This window comes from Mus caroli, unplaced genomic scaffold (assembly GCF_978045245.1).
Source record: "Mus caroli unplaced genomic scaffold, Mus_caroli_1 scaffold_16, whole genome shotgun sequence".
Taxonomy (NCBI): Eukaryota; Metazoa; Chordata; class Mammalia; order Rodentia; family Muridae; genus Mus; species Mus caroli.
In genome coordinates, this window is record NW_028227271.1 from 22,576,511 (window position 1) to 22,595,496 (window position 18,986).

The window sequence follows — 18,986 nt, forward strand, 5'->3', positions numbered from 1 at the left end:
ATACAGGGGCACTGTCTCCGTCAGGGTTTCTACGACTGTAATAAACCATGATCAAAACCAGCTTGGGGAGGAGAGGGTTTATCTTGTGTTACAGCTTGCAGTTCATCATCCAGAGAGGTCAGGGCAGGAGGTAGGAGCTGATACAGAGACCATGGAGGAGTGCTGCAGTTCTCTTCTTCATTCCTCAGCCTCCTTTCTTCTATCACCCTGCAGTGGCACCGCCCACAGGGAGCTGGACCCTCCCACATCAACCATCAATCAAGAAAATAGGTTACAGGCTTGCTGCCCACAGACCAACTGGGGAGGGGGGTGCTTTTCTCAGCCAAGGTTCCCTCTTTAAATGATACTAGCTTGCATCCAAACTGACATAAAACTAGTCACCCCGGGCTCATGCACCACAGACATGAATGAATACACACACACACATTCACCACACAACACATACATACTAGATGTATTGCAAATACATCCTGATCCTCTCGAAACAAGCAAAACCATGACTCAACAAATTGTTACTTGGTAATCAAAAGAGAGCTTCTTCAACCGATGGTAAACGAAACATATGCAAATGAGGTGTCTTTCTGCTGCCTTGTAGCCCCTTAGCTCAGGCCATGCGCGTTAACTATGACTGCAATGTGTGGACCTATCCGAAGGGGATGCTAACTAAAAGATCTCAAAATAGCTCTGCTCAGCTTGCTGTGGCAGGTGCGCCTCTGCTCCAATCAGAATAGCTCATTCTTTACTATTGTTGCTATGTGACAAACTATTGGCTCTCAATCTTATTCCCAGCCTCCAGAGAGGGAGGGTGGGCAGAGAGCGCGTTAGCAAAAGCGTCTTTCCCAGAATCTAAGGTAACTAGAATGTCCTCAGCAGGAGCTATAACCGAAGGCATCTCGTGTTTAGCCACTGGAGGACCAGGGGGCACATGATCCTGGAGATAAAAAAAATTCAAACAAACAAACAAAAAACTTAGTTCTAGCTGGGCAGTGCTGGTCCATTTCTTTTAATCCCATCAATTCACAGGCAGAGGTAGATATCTGAGTTCTAGGTCAGCCCTGTCTACTGGGTTCTGAGAGAGCCAGAGCTACACAGAGAAACCTCATCTAGAAAAACCAAACAAACATCTAGTTTTCCGTCTAACTTGGAACTTGGGCTCCGGATTCAAAGTTAAGAAAAGTCATATATGTTTCCCATCTTCCTCTGCTAACTATTTAGAGAGAGACAAACTCACAAATGAGGGACGGTAAAATGTGACAGTTGATAGAATAATGGCTTTATTGGGTACAGTGCGGACCAGATGTGTTTCTCTCAAGAGGAGCGCCTCAGAGGAGCTCACCGTTGGATATGGCGGTATGATTGCTGGATATCCATGTAGAATTCAGCCATGGCACAGACAACCCAGGAGTAAAATTACGAAATCCACACACTGAGACATCTGCTAGAGCCAGCTAGAAGTCTGAGCACAATACACCAAACACAGTACTTTGGAGAAAAGAATAAGACAATGTACTGAAGAGCCTGCCCTGGAAATTCTGTTATAGGACTACCTGTAATTCCAATTCCGGGGGGAATTCTATGCCTCTGAACTCCCCCAGGTACCTGCAGTCAAGTGCACATACTCATACAGACACACATGCATGGAATTTAAAATAAAAATAGATCATTTTGCCAGGTAGTGGTGGCACAGGCCTTTAATCCTAGCTCTTGGGAGGCAGAGGTAAGGTGGATCTCTGTGAGTTCAAGGCCAGGCTGGTCTACACAGGGAGTTCCAAGACAGCCAAGGCTACACAGAGAAACCCTGTCTTGGAAAAAAAAAAAAAAAGACAAAAAACAAAATAAATAATAGTTTTTAAAATTAAATTTGATTTAAACCTGGGAAACCCTCGTATGATATAATGAGGTACCTCTTTGGATCCACGTGGGCAAAGGGGCTGAGTTTGAACCCTGGGCATTGGTGATGGGGCTTACCAGGGAGGTAAATGTATGGCCTGAGGCTCACTAGAAGCAAGCAGGACAGCAAGGCTGCATGGATCCACTCTTTCAATGTGACAAACACCCCAGACCATGTGACATCAGGTACAAGTCCAGGGGACACAAAAGGAACCTCTACTTATTGTCCTAACCATAAGGCTTACTGCAAGCTAATCCTTTAAACCACTTTCTTTTTTGTTTTGTTTTGTTCTGTTTTGTTTTGTTTTTTTTCAAGACAAGGTTTCTTTGTGTAGCCCTGGCTGTCCTGGAACTCTGTAGACCAGGCTGGCCTTGAAGCCTTGAACTCAGAAATCTGCCTGCCTCTGCCTCCCAAGTGCTGGGATTAAAGCCTCTGCCTCCCGAGTTCTGGGATTAAAGGTGGTGCCACCACGCCCAGCTTTTAAAACACCTTCTTAACTCAGCAAAAATCCGGAGACCAAGGCAGGAGGAATATTAGTTCTAGTCAAGCCTGGGATACACAGGATATCTCTATGTCTATTTCTAAATCTATACCTGTACAGAGATAGAGATAGAGATAGAGATAGAGATAGAGATAGAGATAGAGATAGAGATAGAAATAGAGATAGAGAGAGCGGGCAGGGGGAGGAGAGAGAGAGGAGAAATGGTTGGCTCAAGTCTTACCATCTTACTTCCTGTGGCCCAGATGGTGGGAGACTCCTACAAGTTGTCTTCTGACTTACACAAATGCACACCCACCAGGCACACACAAAAATAAATGAATGAATATAATGTAGCATTTTTAAAACAGAAAACAGTCAAATCAAGAATGGATCAACATTCCCATCCTTTTTGTTTGGTTGGTTCATTTGGTTTTCAACACTGGGTTTCTCTGTGTGTCCCTAGCTATCCTGGAGTTCACGCTATAGACCGGGCTAGCCTGGAACTCAAAAGATCCACCTGCCTCTGCCTCCTTAGGGCTAGGATTAAAGGGGTGCACTACTATCCCCAGGTGACATCCAAGATTTATTTTATTTTATTTTTTGGTTTTTCGAGACAGGGTTTCTCTGTGTAGCCTTGGCTGTCCTGGAACTCACTCTGTAGACCAGGCTGGCCTTGAACTCAGAAATCCACCTGCCTCTGCCTCCCAAGTGCTGGGATTAAAAGTGTGTGCCACCACGCCCGGCTCAAGATTTATTTTTAAGTGTGTATGTGAGTGTGTGTGTGTGTTCCTGTTTGTGTGTGTGCTCATGAATATAGGTACACACAAAGACCAGAGGTATCAGATCTCCTGGAGCTGCAGTTATGGCCTTTATGAACCACTGAATATGGTGGCTGGGAAGGGAACTCCAGCCCTCAGCAAGAACACACTGATTCTTAACTGCTGACCCATCTCTCTGTCCGGTACCTCTCACCCAGTCTACTTTTAAGACAGGGTCTAATGATGTATTTTTGGTGGGCTTGAAACTCACAGTGTAGAGCATGGGTGGCCTCTGCCTGCCTCTGCATCCTGAGTGTGCCACCAACTATTGATCCTCTGTTCAGCTGTGCTCTGTCCCGGCTTTCTAGGAAGATCTGACAGACCGGGCATAGCGTACACATCGGTAATTCCAACACTTGTGAGGCTGAGGTTGGAGGTTTAATGCAAGTTTGAGGCTAGCCCAGGCCATGTAGGGGTCCAGGTTAGCTTGAGATACAAAGCAGGATCCTATCCTGTCTTAGAGCTCTGAATGTAGCTCTGTCTATAGTATACTTACCCAGCAGGACAGTAACTGTGTCCTGGTGGCACATGACCTCCATGCTAAATCTAGTCCACCTTGGAATTCGTAAGATCCTGTATCAACAAAACCATACAGGCAGCTGGAGTGTTGGCTCAGTGATTAAGACTTGACTTTCCCAGGAGCCATATTAGGCCTGGGACAAAATTACAGCCCTCTCCTGGCCTCTGCAAGTACCACCCCATCCCAGCACACACACAGAATATACTCACACAGACAGATAAGGTAGACAGCCACACATAAATAGAAATAAAATAAATCTTTTAAAAAACCAACAAATGGACTTAAGAGATGGGTCAGCGGTTAAGAGCACTGGCTGCTCTTTTAGAAGCCCTGAGTTCAATTCCCAACACCCATGCACCAGCTGACCACCATCCATAACTGTAGTTATAGATAGTTATATATTCCCCTGGGATCTGATTCCTTCTTCTGGTGTGCAGACATACATGCAGATAGAACACACACACACACACACACACACATACACATACACACACACACACACACACACATATATATATATATATGCACATTAAATAAATAAATAAATAAATAAATAAATAAATAAATAAATCTCTATGACAACAACTAACAAAAAACTGGGAGCAAGGGTTACACGGTTAAAAACCTGGAATAGATTGTGCCTTAAGCAAGTAGAAAGGAGAACAGTTACCCGAGGCTATCCTCTGATCTATCCACCCTGGGATAAGCTAAGCGATCGTTGTTAGTCATACACCCCAGTGCAGTTTTGTTTTGTTTTTTGCAAGACAAGGTTTCTCTGTGTAGCCCTGGCTGTCCTGGAACTCACCCTGTAGACCAGGCTGGCCTTGACTCAGAAATCTGCCTGCCTCTGCCTCCCAAGTGCTGGGATTAAAGGCCTGTGCCACCACTGCCCCGCCCAGTATTTATGAATTCAAACCATAGAAAATAACCCATGAGTTGCTATTATCAAATTTCTCTTTCTTTTTCCTCTCTTTCTTCTTTGTCTTTTCTTTTTTCTTTCTTTCTTCCTTTCTTTTCTTTTTCTTTTTTCTTGAGATAGGGTCTCTTTTATGTGTAGCTCTGGCTATCCTGGACCTCACTTAGAGACTATATAGGCTGCCCTCAAACTCAGAGAGATCCATTTGCCTCTTTCTTGAGAGTATTGGGGTCAAAGAGGCATGGCATCACATCCAACCTGGTGCTGTCAAATTCCTTAATTTGAACCACTCCAGAGAACAAGGACTGCTGCTTTTGTTGTGTTTTTAGTTTTTGTTGTAGTTACTAGTTTGTCCTGTGTTTTTATTTATGTGTGTGTGTGTTTGTTTGTTTGTTTAACAGAAAATCTCTTGCAGCCTTAACTGCAATAATGTAGCCCTGGCTGTCCTAGAACTCACCATATAAACCAGGCTGGCCACAAACTCACACAGAGGACCTGCCTCTTTCTTCCAAGGGCTGGAAATAAAGATGTGTGACATCCTGCCCAGCTTGGTGTTGTTAAATTTCTTAATTTTAGCCTCTAACTTGATATATGCCAAGGATGACCTGGAACCTCCTAGCCTCCTTCCTGACTCTCTCTCCCCCCGGGATTGTAGGTGTTAGTGCTTCCCAAACAACCTGGGGCCTTGAACTCCGAAGCAAGCTCTCTGTTGCTGGTCACAGCCTCAGTCCCATAGCCAGCATTGGTTCTTTTTTGAATGATTGGGGTTCTTGTTTGTTGTTTGTTTGCTTGTTTGTTTATTTGTTTGAAACAAGGTTTCTCTGTGTAGCCCTGGCTATCCTGGAGCTCATTCTGTAGACCCAGTTGGCCCCCAACTCAGAGATCCACCTGCCTCTGCCTCCTGAGAGTTATGATTAAAGACATATACCACCACTACCCAGCCAGGAGACAAAAGGAAGAAATTTAATAAATTGGTCCCTTCAAAAATGTTCTCAGCCGGGTGGTGGTGACACACACCTTTAATCCCAGCACTTGGGAGGCAAGGGCAGGCAGATTTCTGAGTTTGAGGCCAGCCTGGTCTACAGAATGAGTTCCAGGACAGCCAGAGCTACACAGAGAAACCCTGTCTCCAAAACAAAACAAAACAAAACGTTCTCTTCCTCTAACCACCCACCTTTCATTACCTCCCAATGAAAAATGAGAAACCCTGTCTCAAAAAATAAAAAACAAACAAACAAAACAGAACAACAACAACAACAAAAAAGTATCAATACACCAAGAACAAGGTCCTCTTGACCATCCTTAAACCTGTCCTCCTATGGTGCTACAGTTTGGATAAGAAACATATTTATTACATATCCTTTATAATACCAGACTTAGGGCTGGTGAGATGGCTCAGAGGGTAAGAGCACCCGACTGCTCTTCCGAAGGTCCAGAGTTCAAATCCCAGCAACCACATGGTGGCTCACAACCATCCGTAACGAGATCTGGTGCCCTCTTCTGGAGTGTACTTACATATAATATAAAATAAATAAATCAAAAAAAATTAAAAAAAAATAATACCAGACTTAGAGAACTCATAATTAGATACTACATATTGGGAGGTAATGAAAGGTGGGTGGGCGCCCGGGCATGGTGGCACACACCTTTAATCCCAGCACTCGGGAGGCAGAGGCAGGTGGATTTCTGACTTCAAGGCCAGCCTGGTCTACAAGGTGAATTCCAGGACATTTCAGGGCTATACAGAGAAACCCTGTCTGAAAAAAACAAAACAAAACAAAACTAAACTAAACTAAACTAAACTAAAAACCAACAACAAAAATGAAAGGTGGGTGGTTAGAAGAAGTCAATTCTTTGTGGCTGGCCTCAAACTCAGAAATCTGCCTGCCTTGCCTCCCTAGTGCTGGGATTAAAGGCATGTGCCACCACTACGCAGCTTGATACATGCCTTTAAGCCAAGTATCTGGGACGCAGAGACAGGCAGATCTCTGAATATAAGGCCAAATGATTTATATAGTAAGTTCTGAACCAGCCAGGCCCGTAAGGACTGCATAACAATTTAAGTGCCCAATGACCAAGGACTGGTTAAGCATAGATTAATATTCCTTTTTTTGTTTGTTTGTTTCATGAAGTTCTTACCATGTAACCCTGGCAGGCCTAGAACTTGTTATGTAGACCAGGTTGGTTTTGAACGTACATCTGACTGTCTCTTTAGTTCTTTAATGCTATGACTAAAGCCATGAACCATACATGGCTAAGCTTAGTGTTCTTTAAAAGGGAGCAGCAAGGAGAAGAGTTTTTTTGTTTGTTTGTTTTTGTTTTTTTGAGACAGGGTTTCTCTGTGTAGCCCTGTCTTTCCTGGAACTCACTTTGTAGACCAAGCTGGCCTTGAACTCATAAATCCGCCTGCCTCTGCCTCCCAAATGTGGAGATTAAAGGCATGTGCCACCACCACCTGGCAGGAGAAGGTTTTTAATCATTCCTTTAAAAATCATTTGTAGGGCTGGAGAGATGGCCAGAGGTCCTGAGTTCAATTCTCAGCAACCACATGGTAGCTCACAACCATCTGTAATGGGATCTGACGCCCTCTTCTGGTGTGTCTAAAGACAGCTTCAGTGTACTTACATATAAAAATTAATCTGTGGGCTGGAGCGAGCAGAGGTCCTAAGTTCAATTCCCAGCAACCACATGATGGCTCACAACAATCTGTACAGCTATAGTGTACAGTGTACATTAAATAAATAAATAAATAAATATTTTTTAAAAAATTGTTATCATTGTCATGTTTGAATGGGGACAACACACTTCAACATGCATGTGGAGGTCAGAAAACAACATTTAAGGGTTGGTTCACCACACTAGGCATGGTGCCTCATTTACACCAAGACTACACAGACAAAACCAACAGGACTTGGTTCTCTCTTTCTGGGGCCTGAACTCAGGTCATCAGACTTGCATTTAAAAGCACTAGATGCTTTTCTAGAGGACTCAGGTTCCATTCCAAACAACTATATGGTGGCTCGTAATTGCTGACAACCGTAGTTTCAGGGGATTTGATGCTGTCTCCTGGTCTCCATGAACATTCCACATGCATATGGTGTGTGTATGTACATACAAACAAAACATCCAAACATATTTTTAAAAAAAATCTGCCTGGCAGTGGTGGCAGTAGTGGTGTACAGCTTTAAACCCAGCACTCGGGAGGCAGAGGCAGGCAGATCTCTAAGTTTAAGGACAGTCTGGTCTACAGAGTGAGTTCCAGGACAGCCAGGGCTACCCTGTCTTGAAAAACCAAAACTCAAAACAAAAAACTTATAGAAGCAAAACCAAGAGATTAGTTTATTATTGTTTTTCGTTTGTTTTTGGTGTGTGTGTGTGTTACTAACATTCCTTCTCACAGGAAGATATAAGCAACGAAGAGACAACTACCCCTTCTCCTAAGGTCCCAATGATAAGCCAAAGGCACAATTCAGCCAAAGTTCATTCTGGGAAGCCAATGTGTTTATTGGGCTTCCTTACAGAGAGTTTGCTTAGAGGAGTGTAGGTGCCTCTCCCCCAACAGGCTGTACCTGAGAAGCCATTACCTAGAAGAGATGAGGACTTTGTCTTCCTTCCTTCCTCTCTCTCTCTCTCTCTCTCTCTCTCTCTCTCTCTCTCTCTCTCTCTCCTCTCTCCTCTCTCCTCTCTCCTCTCTCCTCTCTCCCTCTTTTATTAAAGAATAGAGTTTATTCAGGATATGAGGAGGGGAGTTAAGAGGGTAGTAGAGGCAGAGAAAGGCAGAGAGAGAAGTAGAGGAAAAGAGGCTGGCCATGAGCACATGGGGTGGGGGGAGAATGGGGAAGGGGCGAGGGGACAGAACGGGAGCAAGACAAGGAAGAAGAGCAAGAGCAAGGACTTTTTCTTTTTCTTTTTTTAAAAGATTTATTTATTCATTATGTGTAAGTACACTGTAGCTGTCTTCAGACACTCGAGAAGAGAGAGTCAGATCTAGTTATAGATGGTTGTGAGCCATCATGTGGTTGCTGAAATTTGAACTCAGTACATTTGGAAGAGCAGTCAGTGCTCTTAACCACTAAGCCATCTCTCCAGGCCCCCCCCCCCTTTTTTTTAAACATTTCTTTTTTTTTTTAAAGATTTATTTATTATTATACATAAGTACACTGTAGCTATAGTCAGATGTACCAGAGAAGGGGTCAGATCTCATTATTGGGTGGTTGTGAACCACCATGTGGTTGCTAGGATTTGAACCCAGGACCTTCGGAAGAGCAGTCAGTGCCCTTACCCGCTGAGCCATCTCGCCAGCCCCCGCAAGGACTTTTTCTTAACCCAACAGATAAAATTTTCTTTAGTCTTCTCCGGACTACATTCTCTAGCCTACCCTGATGCCAAGTTCAGTTAAGGCACAGGTTCAAATAAGCCATGGTAGGGAGGAGCTGGATATTCGGGTGAGGATCTCATAGCCTTCTCCCTCTCCATTGGGGGTGTAAACAGTTAACAGGCCAAGCCGGATCTTTTGCAAGGGGGTAGAGTCTCCAAGATGGTAGCTGCTTGGCTTGAAGGGCAGTCGTGAATGATGAATGTGTTTGTGTGAGGCGAACGTGATAACCACTACACTATGGAAACTTGTTGAATGTGTTTGTGTGTGTGTGTGTGTGTGTGTGTGTGTGCAAGTATGCTTGCTTACACTTGCTCATTCTACATCAGGTGTCTTCCTCTGCCTTCTTTTTTTTTTTTTTTTTCTTTTTTATTTATTTATGAGAAAGGGTTCCTCACACTGGCCTGAAACACACTGGTTGATCAGACTGGTTGGCTTGGTAGCACCAAGGTCCACCTGTTGCCACCTAACAGCCATCATTATTACATACAAATTAATCGTATAAGAAAAGGAATATATCCCAAGATATATGATATGGGTAGGGAGAACTGTACTGGTAGTATAACTCAGTGGGAGAGTCCTTGGGCAGTATATGTAAGATCTTAGGTTCAATCCCCTGTACCACAAAAAGAGAAACTGGGCAGACAGAAAAGAACACTGGGGTTGGAGAGATGGCTCATCATTAAGTACACTAGCTGCTCTTGCAGAGGCCCCAGGTTCAGTTGCCAGCACCCACACTGCTCACAGCCATGCCTATGGCCCATGCCAGGGTGTTTCAATACCTTTTTCTAACTTCCTTAGGCACTAGGTACACATAAGATGCCCAGCCATAGACACAGGCAAAGCATTCATATCACAGAAAATTAAAACAAATGAATCTAAAATAAATGTATTGAATTCTTTATTTTTATTTTTTATGTTGGAGGCAGGGTTGGAAACAGGGTTTCTCTGTGTAGCCCTGGCTGTCCTGGAACTTGCTCCGTAGACCAGACTGGCCTCAAACTCAGAGATCAGCCTGCTTCTGCCTCCCAGTTGCTGGGTTTGAAGTTGCGCCAGCACTGCCTGGCTGAATTCTTATTATAGGCTGGGCCAGTGCTAAGGTCTGAAGGTACAGTGCTGAACGAAACAGAAAATATGTCTATATGGAGACACACACTGAATCCAGCAAAGCAGCTACGTGTGATAAGCATGATGACCGGACACACAAAGACACAGGCAGCAGGGACATCCAGTGGTCTTGGTAGGTGGGCAGGAGGCGTAAGATTTATTTGGGAGCCGAGAGAGAGAGAGAGAGAGAGAGAGAGAGAGAGAGAGAGAGAGAGAGAGAGAGAGCCAGTGGGAGTGGTTTTAAAGGAATTGAAGCTCCATTAGAGGAAACAACATTTTGGAGGGAACAGACCAAAGTCCATTTGAGGAACTGAAAGAAATTCTGTGCAACCAGAAATAGACATGAGCCTGTTTAGAAGCCGTGTGAGAAATCAGGTATAATGCAGAGGAAAAAAACGAAAGGACAAGACAAGCTGGGTATGGTGCCGCATGTATGCCTGTGATTCCAGTCAGTGGGAGACAGAGGCAGGAGGACTGTGGTAATTTTGAAAGGAGTCTGTGCTCTACAGTGAGTTCCAGGGTAGCTTGTGCTACAGAGTGAGGCTCTGTCTCAGCGGGGGGGTGGGGGGGTGGGGGGGTGGGGGAGGGGGGGGGAACACACATCAGTTAAGAAGCTTCTTATGCCCGGCCGCGGTGGTGGGACACACTCTCCATCCCAGCACTCGGGACACAGAGGCAGGTGGATCTCTGGAGTTTGAGGACAGCCTGGTTTACAGGACAGTTTCATGACAGCCAAGACTACACAGAGAAACCCTGTCTCTATCCTCAAAACAAACAAAATCAAAACAAGAAGGAAGAAAGAAGAAGGGGAAGGAGGGGGAGGAGAAGCAGCAGCAGCTTTAGGAGGGAGGGAGGGGAGGAGGAGGGGGGAGGGAAGAGGAAGAGGAGGAGAAGCAGCAGCTTTATTATAAAGAACAGAGGCTGTTCACACCAAGTCTGATGATTTGCTGTAACTGTCAGTAACTGGAATCTGGAATCCACATGATGGAGAGAGGGAATTGGCTCTTCACAGTCCTCTGACATACCCATTCTGGCATGACTGCCTTCTCCCCACTAAATAAATAAGTGTAAAAAAACAAAACAAAGCCGGGCGGTGGTGGCGCACGCCTTTGATCCCAGCACTTGGGAGGCAGAGGCAGGCGGATTTCTGAGTTCGAGGCCAGCCTGGTCTACAAAGTGAGTTCAAGGACAGCCAGAGCTATACAGAGAAACCCTGTCTCGAAAAATCAAAAAAAAAAAAAAAAAAACCAAAAAAAAAAAAGTTTAAGTTAGTCCCCGGTCTCTCTCTTCCTGCTACCTGTGGGTCCAGTTGTAGAACTCTCCAGCTCCTTCTCCAGCACTGTCTGCCTGCGGGTCACTATGCTACCTGCCATGAGAAGGGACTAAATGGGAATGATTGTAAGTCAGTCGCAATTAAGTGTTTTCCTTTATAAGAGTTGCTTTGGTCATGGTGCCTCTTCACAGCAACAGAACAGCAACTAAGACAGCCTCTGAGTCATTATTCTAGTCTCAAATATAACAAATCTTTAAAAAATGAAACATAGGAGCTGGGCAGTGGAAAAGTACATACTGTTAATCCCAGCACTCGGGAGGCAGAGACAGGCAGATCTCTGAGGGTTTGCCCATCATGGTCTACTCAGCTAGTTCTGGGACAGCCAGGGCTACACACAGAAACCCTGTCTCAAAAAAAAACAAGACAAACCAAACCTTCCAGACATGATCACACTTTCTAACCTCAGTACTTGGGAGGCAGAGGCAGGTGGATCTCTGTATGATGCCAGCCTGTTCCACATAGTGAGTTCCAGGCTAGCCCTGGGCTACATAGTGAGTTCCTAAGTAAATAAATAGACCCTGGCCGGGCGTGGTGGTGCACGCCTTTGATCCCAGCACTTGGGAGGCAGAGGCAGGCAGATTTCTGAGTTCGAGGCCTGCCTGGTCTACAAAGTGAGTTCCAGGACAGTCAGGGCTATACAGAGAAACCCTGTCTCGAAAAACCAATAAACAAACAAACAAACAAACCAACAAACCCCGTGCACTCAAAGGTGACTACAGGCCGCCTATGCCCCAGGTCAGTGTTAGTACATGGAAAGGATGCTACAAAGAAGATGTGTTCCATGATTGCAGGATTCTCCTAACCACTCCAAACTCTGGAGTTTTCCCAAGCTCGTTTTCCTTCTTGTTCCTGTAGCAATGAAGTGCTGTCTGGAAGCTGCCCTGGTCAATGACAGGAGATGCTGTACCCAGGTCTTTACAGCTTGGTGTCATTTCCAGAAATATAGACTCTGTCAGCTGATCTCTGCCATGTACGCTAGGCAGCACCTCAACTTTCAAGAAGGAGCTGGGACTCGGGGCTCTCGAGGAGGAGACCACGGAAGTACCAGCACCCTGTCAGGACTCCTGAACCAGGCATCATCTGGGAGCTTGTAAGATTTTTCAAATGTTTATGGATGCCAGAAGGCCATAGAGTAGGCGGTGAGGCCACCAGAAGAAGATCACTGGGCTGCTGTCTTCTCAGGGATGGTATCATGGTACAGCTTTTTACGCTGCTCACACATTGAGGCCCAAGCCTGAGAGACTCCAGCAGACCAAGCTCTGACACCAAAACCAACTTCAGAGGGTTATGTTCAGGCCCACACCCACATGCTTCCACCTGGAATAACTCCGTAGTAACACAAGAATTTCTCTTGAATTTGTAGCTAACTTTTCTGCCACCTCATCAACCACGGTGCAACAAACACATAGACTTAAAACAAAACAAAACGAGTAAAAGTACAAAATTTTTAAAAAGAAAGGCATAGTTGGGCATAATCCGAGCACTTGGAAGGCACAGATAAGAGGAGTTCTGTGAGTTTGAGGCCAGCCTGTGTACACAAACAGTTTCAGGAAAGCCAGGACTTCACAGAGAAACCCTGTCATAAAATGACAGCAGGCAAACAAGCCAGGCATGGTGGCATATACTTTTAATAACAGCACTGGGAAGGTAGAGACAGGTTGATCTCTATAAGCTCAGGGCCAGTCTGCCACAGAATGAGTTCCAGGCCCGCTAAGGCTCCATAGTAAGACCCTGCCAGAAACAAAGAAAGAAAGAAACAAACAAACAAGTGTGATATTAAAACATAAGGAAGCTAAGGAGGGTAAGAAACTTCCTTGTGCTGTGTGGCAGATAATATTCTCTTTTTTGTTGTTGTTTTTTCTAGACCAGATTTCTCTGGGTAGTCCTGGCTATCCTGGAACTCATTCTGTAGACCAGGCTGGCCTCTAAATCTTCCTCCTGAATGCTGGGATCAAAGGTATGTGCCACTACCAGCCAGAATATTTATTTACTTAGAAATAGTATTTAAAGCCATTTGTCTAACTGCCAAGTTCAGGCTTATAATTGCCTAAGATGCCCTAGGTGCTATACAGCTGTCAAGTCTGAATAACTTAACAGTTGATTATCTTAGTTTTCATGTGTTTGGGGGGAGGGGGTGTACGTATCCATAAGTGTGTGACCACATATGTGTTCTGGATCGTGCAGTGGCCCAAAACTGACATCAGGTGTCTTCATTGAATATTCTCCACCTTCTTCCTTGAAGGAAGCTCTTTCCGTTGAGTCCTGAGTGTGAGGATGTATCTAGCCTACCCAGGCAGCTGGCTCTGCGGATGTCATCTCTACTTTCCAAGAACTAGGATGACAAGCAGCGGTGCCTTGGTGTTTTCATGGGCTCTGGGGATCTGAACACTGGTCTTCAAGCTTTCAGGGCTGCAAGCCCTTTTCCTGCTGAGCCATCCCCCTATCCAAATGTTATTAATCAAGAGAAAGGAGAAAAGTTTGAAAGGGCAGATGAGCATTTGAATATGTAAAGTCTTTGCCAGAAGTCCAAGTGATTGAGTGCCATAAAGGACTGCTGGGTGCATGGGAGGGAGAGAGAGGGGAGCTGGGGAGACTATTCTGAGTTGAGACCTGTGATTGGAACATCATTAGCATATCAACTGTGCCTGAAATCAAAGAAGGAAACAGAAGTCTGAGAAACTAAGAGGAAAGTGAAATTAAGAAAGGCTTTTGGATTTTGGTTTCTGTTTGTTTTATTTTACTTTGGTTGAGTTGGGTTGTTTTTTCTACACAGGGTTTTGTGTGTGTGTGTGTGTGTGTGTGTGTGTGTGTGTGTGTGTGTGTGGTGTGTGTGTAACAGCCCTGGCTATCCTGGAACTTGCTCAGTAGACCAAGATAGCCTAGAACTCACAGAGATCCACCTGTTTTGTTTCTGCCTCCTGAGTGCTTGGATTAAAGGCATGTGCCAGAATGGCCTAGCCCTAAGATAGTTTTTTAAGCAGGTGGCTTTTGGAATGAACTACTGTGTGTAGGAGCTACAAATCCAGCAACAATCTATACGCTTTGTTGGAAAACCAGATGGTGAGAAACTCCAGTGCTTGAGGATGTCTTTGAATTTCTTTAACCCCAGGGCTCCAGAGGCAGAGGGCAGGGGATCTCTGGATCTCTGTGAATTGGAGGCCAGCTCGGTCTATGTGGGGGTTTCCAAGACAGCCAGGACCACGTAGTGAGACCTATAAAAAAGGAAGGGAAGGAGGGAGAAAGTGAGGAGGGAAGAGGGAAGGGAGAAAGGAGGGAGGGAAAGGAAAGAAAATCAATGTTTGCATGCTAATCTGCCAGGTATGGCCAAATATTGTGTGCCAGGGTCTATCTACCTTGCTAGCTAACTTGCTAGCCTGCTTGCGAGCTTCACTCTCAGCTTGAATGGATTGAATCATGACTAAGAGATGATTAATAAAACATACCTTTGGATGTGTCTGGGACCAAAGGTCCAAAGAGGATAAACCTAAGGAGGGGAGGACTCACCCAGAATATGAGCAGCACCTACCCCTGACCTTACCAGATGAAGCAATCATCCTCCTTCCCTCCCTCCCCTCCACCCCTCCTCTCCTCTCTTCTTTTACCTCCTCCTCCCTCTGCTTTCCCCCCTCCCTCATTCTCCCTTCCCTCCTCCCCTGCCCTCCCTCATTTTATTCTTTTTCTCCTTTCCTCCCCTCCTGTCCCCACCTCCCAGTACCAATTATGTGACCTGTTCAGCTTTACAGCACTCTCCCCACCACAATGGAATGAAACCATGAGGCAAAATCAATCTTTGTTCTTTTTCAGGTGTCAGGCATCTCCCCACAGCCATAAAGGAACCCAGGCAAAGCCCAGGAGCACAGAGACAAACCAGACCCTGTAGCTGACCTCGTGAGACTAGTGGCCAGGATTCCAGTGATCCCAGTGAGCCAGTGCTGTAGAGAAGCAGGGTGAGGCCGGCAAGATCTCTCAGGGGGTGAAGCACTAGTCATGTGTGCTTCTTGACCCCAGCTAGAGTGATCTGGGAGAAGAAAGGTTAACTGAGAAAATGTCTCCCTAAGGACTGCCTTAGGCAAGCCTGCCTGCCGGAGCATTTTTTTTTTTCTTGATTAATTATTGATGTGGGAGGGTCCAGCCCATGGTAGGAGGAGCCTCGGTTGTGTAAGAAAGCACACTGGTCTAACATAGAGACTCAGATTTGTAATCCCAGCCCTCCAGAGGCAGAGGCAGGTGGATTTCTGTGTTCGAGGCCAGCCTGGTTTACAGAAAGAGTTACTGGACAGTCAAAGCTACACAGAAGAACCCTGGCTGAAAAAAAAAACTAAAATAAAATAAAATGAAAGGAAGGAAGGAAGAAAACATACAGAGCAAACCGGGAGGATCAAGCCAGTAAGGCTCCTCCATGGGCTACATTTCAACTCCTACCTCCAGGTCCTGCTCTGACTTCCTGCCCTGACTTCCCTCAAGACGGACTATAAGCTGTGCGCTGAAATAAACTCTTTCCTCCCCAGCGTGTTCTTGGTCATGGTTTTTAACAAGCAAGAAAAATCTAACTAAGATCCTGTGCAATCCCCAAAACCACTTCAAGGTAAAAATGAGAGAACTGACTCTACAAAGTGGTTCCCTGCCCGACACACATGCATGATCCGATTCTGAAACACATGGCATGGCAAACCTGCCTCAGGTTCCCAGCTGCTGCAAATACAGACATGAGCACCATGTCTACCTTGATTTCAAACTCTTGACCCCTCTGTCTGAGCCTCCTGCGTGTTAGGGATATAGACTTGTGCCGCCACAGCCCTCCTAAACACAATAACCCAAGACAGTTCATGATGTGACTCTGGCTACCTAAAGCAGGTAAATTTCCATTAAATTTAGAATTTAATTTGCTGACTCCAGTGAGAACTAATAGTATAGGAATCCAGGAACGGAGCCAGATGAAGCAAAGGACTGGGAAAAGTGACCAGTTCCCAGTACTGTCACCTAACCTTTGATCCAAGCCTATATATATATATATATATATATATATATATATATATATATATATATATATATATATATATATATCTCCAAGCAGTCCCAGGAAACATACATTCTGAGGACCCGGGATTCCTGGCACTAGTCAGGAATTACAGGAATTTCAGCTCCTGGGGAGGCAGAGGCTGTGTACCACCATGCCTGGTCTATTGGTTTGTTTGTTTGTTTGTTTGTCTGTTTAGAAGGATGTCCCTATGTAGCCTAGGCTCCCCTTCAACTCATGACCCTTAACCATTGAGTACTCGGTCTATCTAGGGCTTTGCCACTATTGGAAAAGAAGATTCTCAATGTTGCACAAGGAAACACAAGAAAGTAACCTGGCAAGGCAATTTCTTTGGGAGTGGGGTGGGGGATGTGGCTACACATTCCTGCCTGTCAGGCACACTGGCTGTGCAACAGTTTTAGTTAGTTTGTTTTGAGACAAGGTATCTTCGTATGACCCTGGCTGTCCTGGAACTCTGTATACTTGACTGGCCTGGAACTCACAGAGATCCACCTGCCTCTACTTTCCCCAGTGCTGGGATTAAGGATGTGAACCACCTGGCTTCACTTAGTTTTTATTATAAGGCAAGAGGAAACTATCTCATCCCATTGGTAGGAGCTTGACCTCACAATCACTAGCTACTCAATGTGAAGGAGAAGGCTGTCATAGTTCATATGTTAGGCAAAGAGGCACATTGAAAGATAGGGGGCAGCTGGGTGTGTGGTGCACGCCTTTAATACCAGCACTTGGGAGGCAGAGGCAGGTAGATTTCTGCGTTCGAGGCCAGCCTGATCTACAAAGTGAGTTCCAGGACAGCCAGGGCTACACAGAGAAACCCTGTCTCGAAAAAACAAAACAAAACATAAAAAAAAAAAAAGGAAAAGAAAAAAAGAAAGAAAGATAGGGGAGGTTTTGGTCATTGGCGGGCTAGCTACCTATCATAGGAAAGAAAGCTTTTCACACATACTCACACATATATACATATGTAGGTGTAGATATATATGTATGTAGGTATCTGAGACAGGGTATCTCTATGTAGCTGTTGTCCTGAAAGTCCCTGTGTAGACAAGTAGACAAGTCTAGTTCTGAACTCAAGGAGATCTATGCATCGATGCCTCCCTAGTACTGGGATAAAGGCATGTACCACTGTGCCCAGCTTCACTCCACTATATTTGACAGTGAGGGCTTTTCAGAAAAGGGAGTGTAGCTGAGCGGTTCATTCTATAATCCCAGAATTCATCAGGCTGAGGCAAATGGATTGCCACAAATTTAAAGCTAGTCTGGGCCACATATTAAGACTGTGTCGCCGGGCGTGGTGGTGCTTGCCTTTAATCCCAGCACTCGGGAGGCAGAGGCAGGTGGATTTCTGAGTTCGAGGCCAGCCTGGTCTACAAAGTGAGTTCCAGGACAGCCAGAGCTATACAGAGAAACCCTGTCTCGAAAAAACAAAAACAAAACAAAAACAAAAACTGTGTCTCAGGGCTGGAGAGATGGTTCAGCGGTTAAGAGCACTGACTGCTCTTCCAGAGGTCCTGAGTTCAAATCCCAGCAACCACATGGTGGCTCACAACCATCCCTAATGAGATCTGACACCCTCTTCCAGAGTGTCTGAAGACAGCTACAGTGTACTTACATATAATAAATAAATCAAGGCCGGGCGTGGTGGCGCACGCCTTTAATCCCAGCACTCCGGAGGCAGAGGCAGGCGGATTTCTGAGTTCGAGGCCAGCCTGGTCTACAAAGTGAGTGCCAGGACAGCCAGGGCTACACAGAGAAACCCTGTCTCGAAAAACCAAAAAAAAAAAAAAAAAAAAAAAAAAGAAAAAAAATAAATCAATCAATCAAAAAAAAAAAAAAAAAAAAAGACTGTCTCAAGAATCAAATAATCTGAATTGGTTGGGCATGGTTGCATAGACCTTTAATCCTAGCACACAGGAGGCAGAGGCAGGCAGAGATATCAGAGCTAGAGACCAGCCTGCTCTTCATACGGAACTCCAGGCCAACCAGGGCTATAGGGAGAGAACCTATCTCAAAACAAAACAAAACGAAATTAGCAACAATAAAAACAAAATCACCTCCCACAGGTGCAGGCTTCAGGAAATAGCCTTCAATGTCTTCACCATTGTATCACTGATACATTAACATAGAAAAACTCTATCTAAGCCTGGCGTGCTGGCGCACGCCTTTAATCCCAGCACTCGGGAGGCAGAGGCAGGTGGATTTCTGAGTTCAAGGCCAGCCTGGTCTACAAAGTGAGTTCCAGGACAGCCAGGGCTATACAGAGAAACCCTGTCTCGAAAAACCAAAAAAAAAAAAAAAAAAAAAAAAAAAAAAAAAAACTCTATCTAGCATTGAGACAGTTAATATCACTATACTACTGACATCTGTTGGAGTAATGACTCCTGAGAGGCAGATGGTACATGTCTGTAATCCTTGGAATGCCTTACAGAAGCAATGTTTCTTCTAACAAGCCTAGACTACATACCAGCCCAACCCAAAAAGAAAAAATATATATATCAATGCTCTAA

At 45.0% G+C, this 18,986-nt stretch overlaps 1 long non-coding RNA gene across 2 annotated transcripts; it reads left to right on the forward strand.

The window, feature by feature from the left end:
* The first annotated feature begins 10,427 nt into the window (after positions 1 to 10,427).
* LOC147000732 (uncharacterized) lies at positions 10,428 to 15,943 on the forward strand. 2 transcript variants are annotated; one of them, XR_015045579.1, is made up of 4 exons: positions 10,428 to 10,483; positions 12,297 to 12,531; positions 13,306 to 13,398; positions 15,246 to 15,943. It is a non-coding gene; the product is annotated as an uncharacterized LOC147000732 (long non-coding RNA). The 2 variants fall into 2 exon arrangements; XR_015045580.1 differs by having other exon boundaries at positions 10,461 to 10,616.
* The last annotated feature ends 3,043 nt before the right edge of the window (positions 15,944 to 18,986 follow it).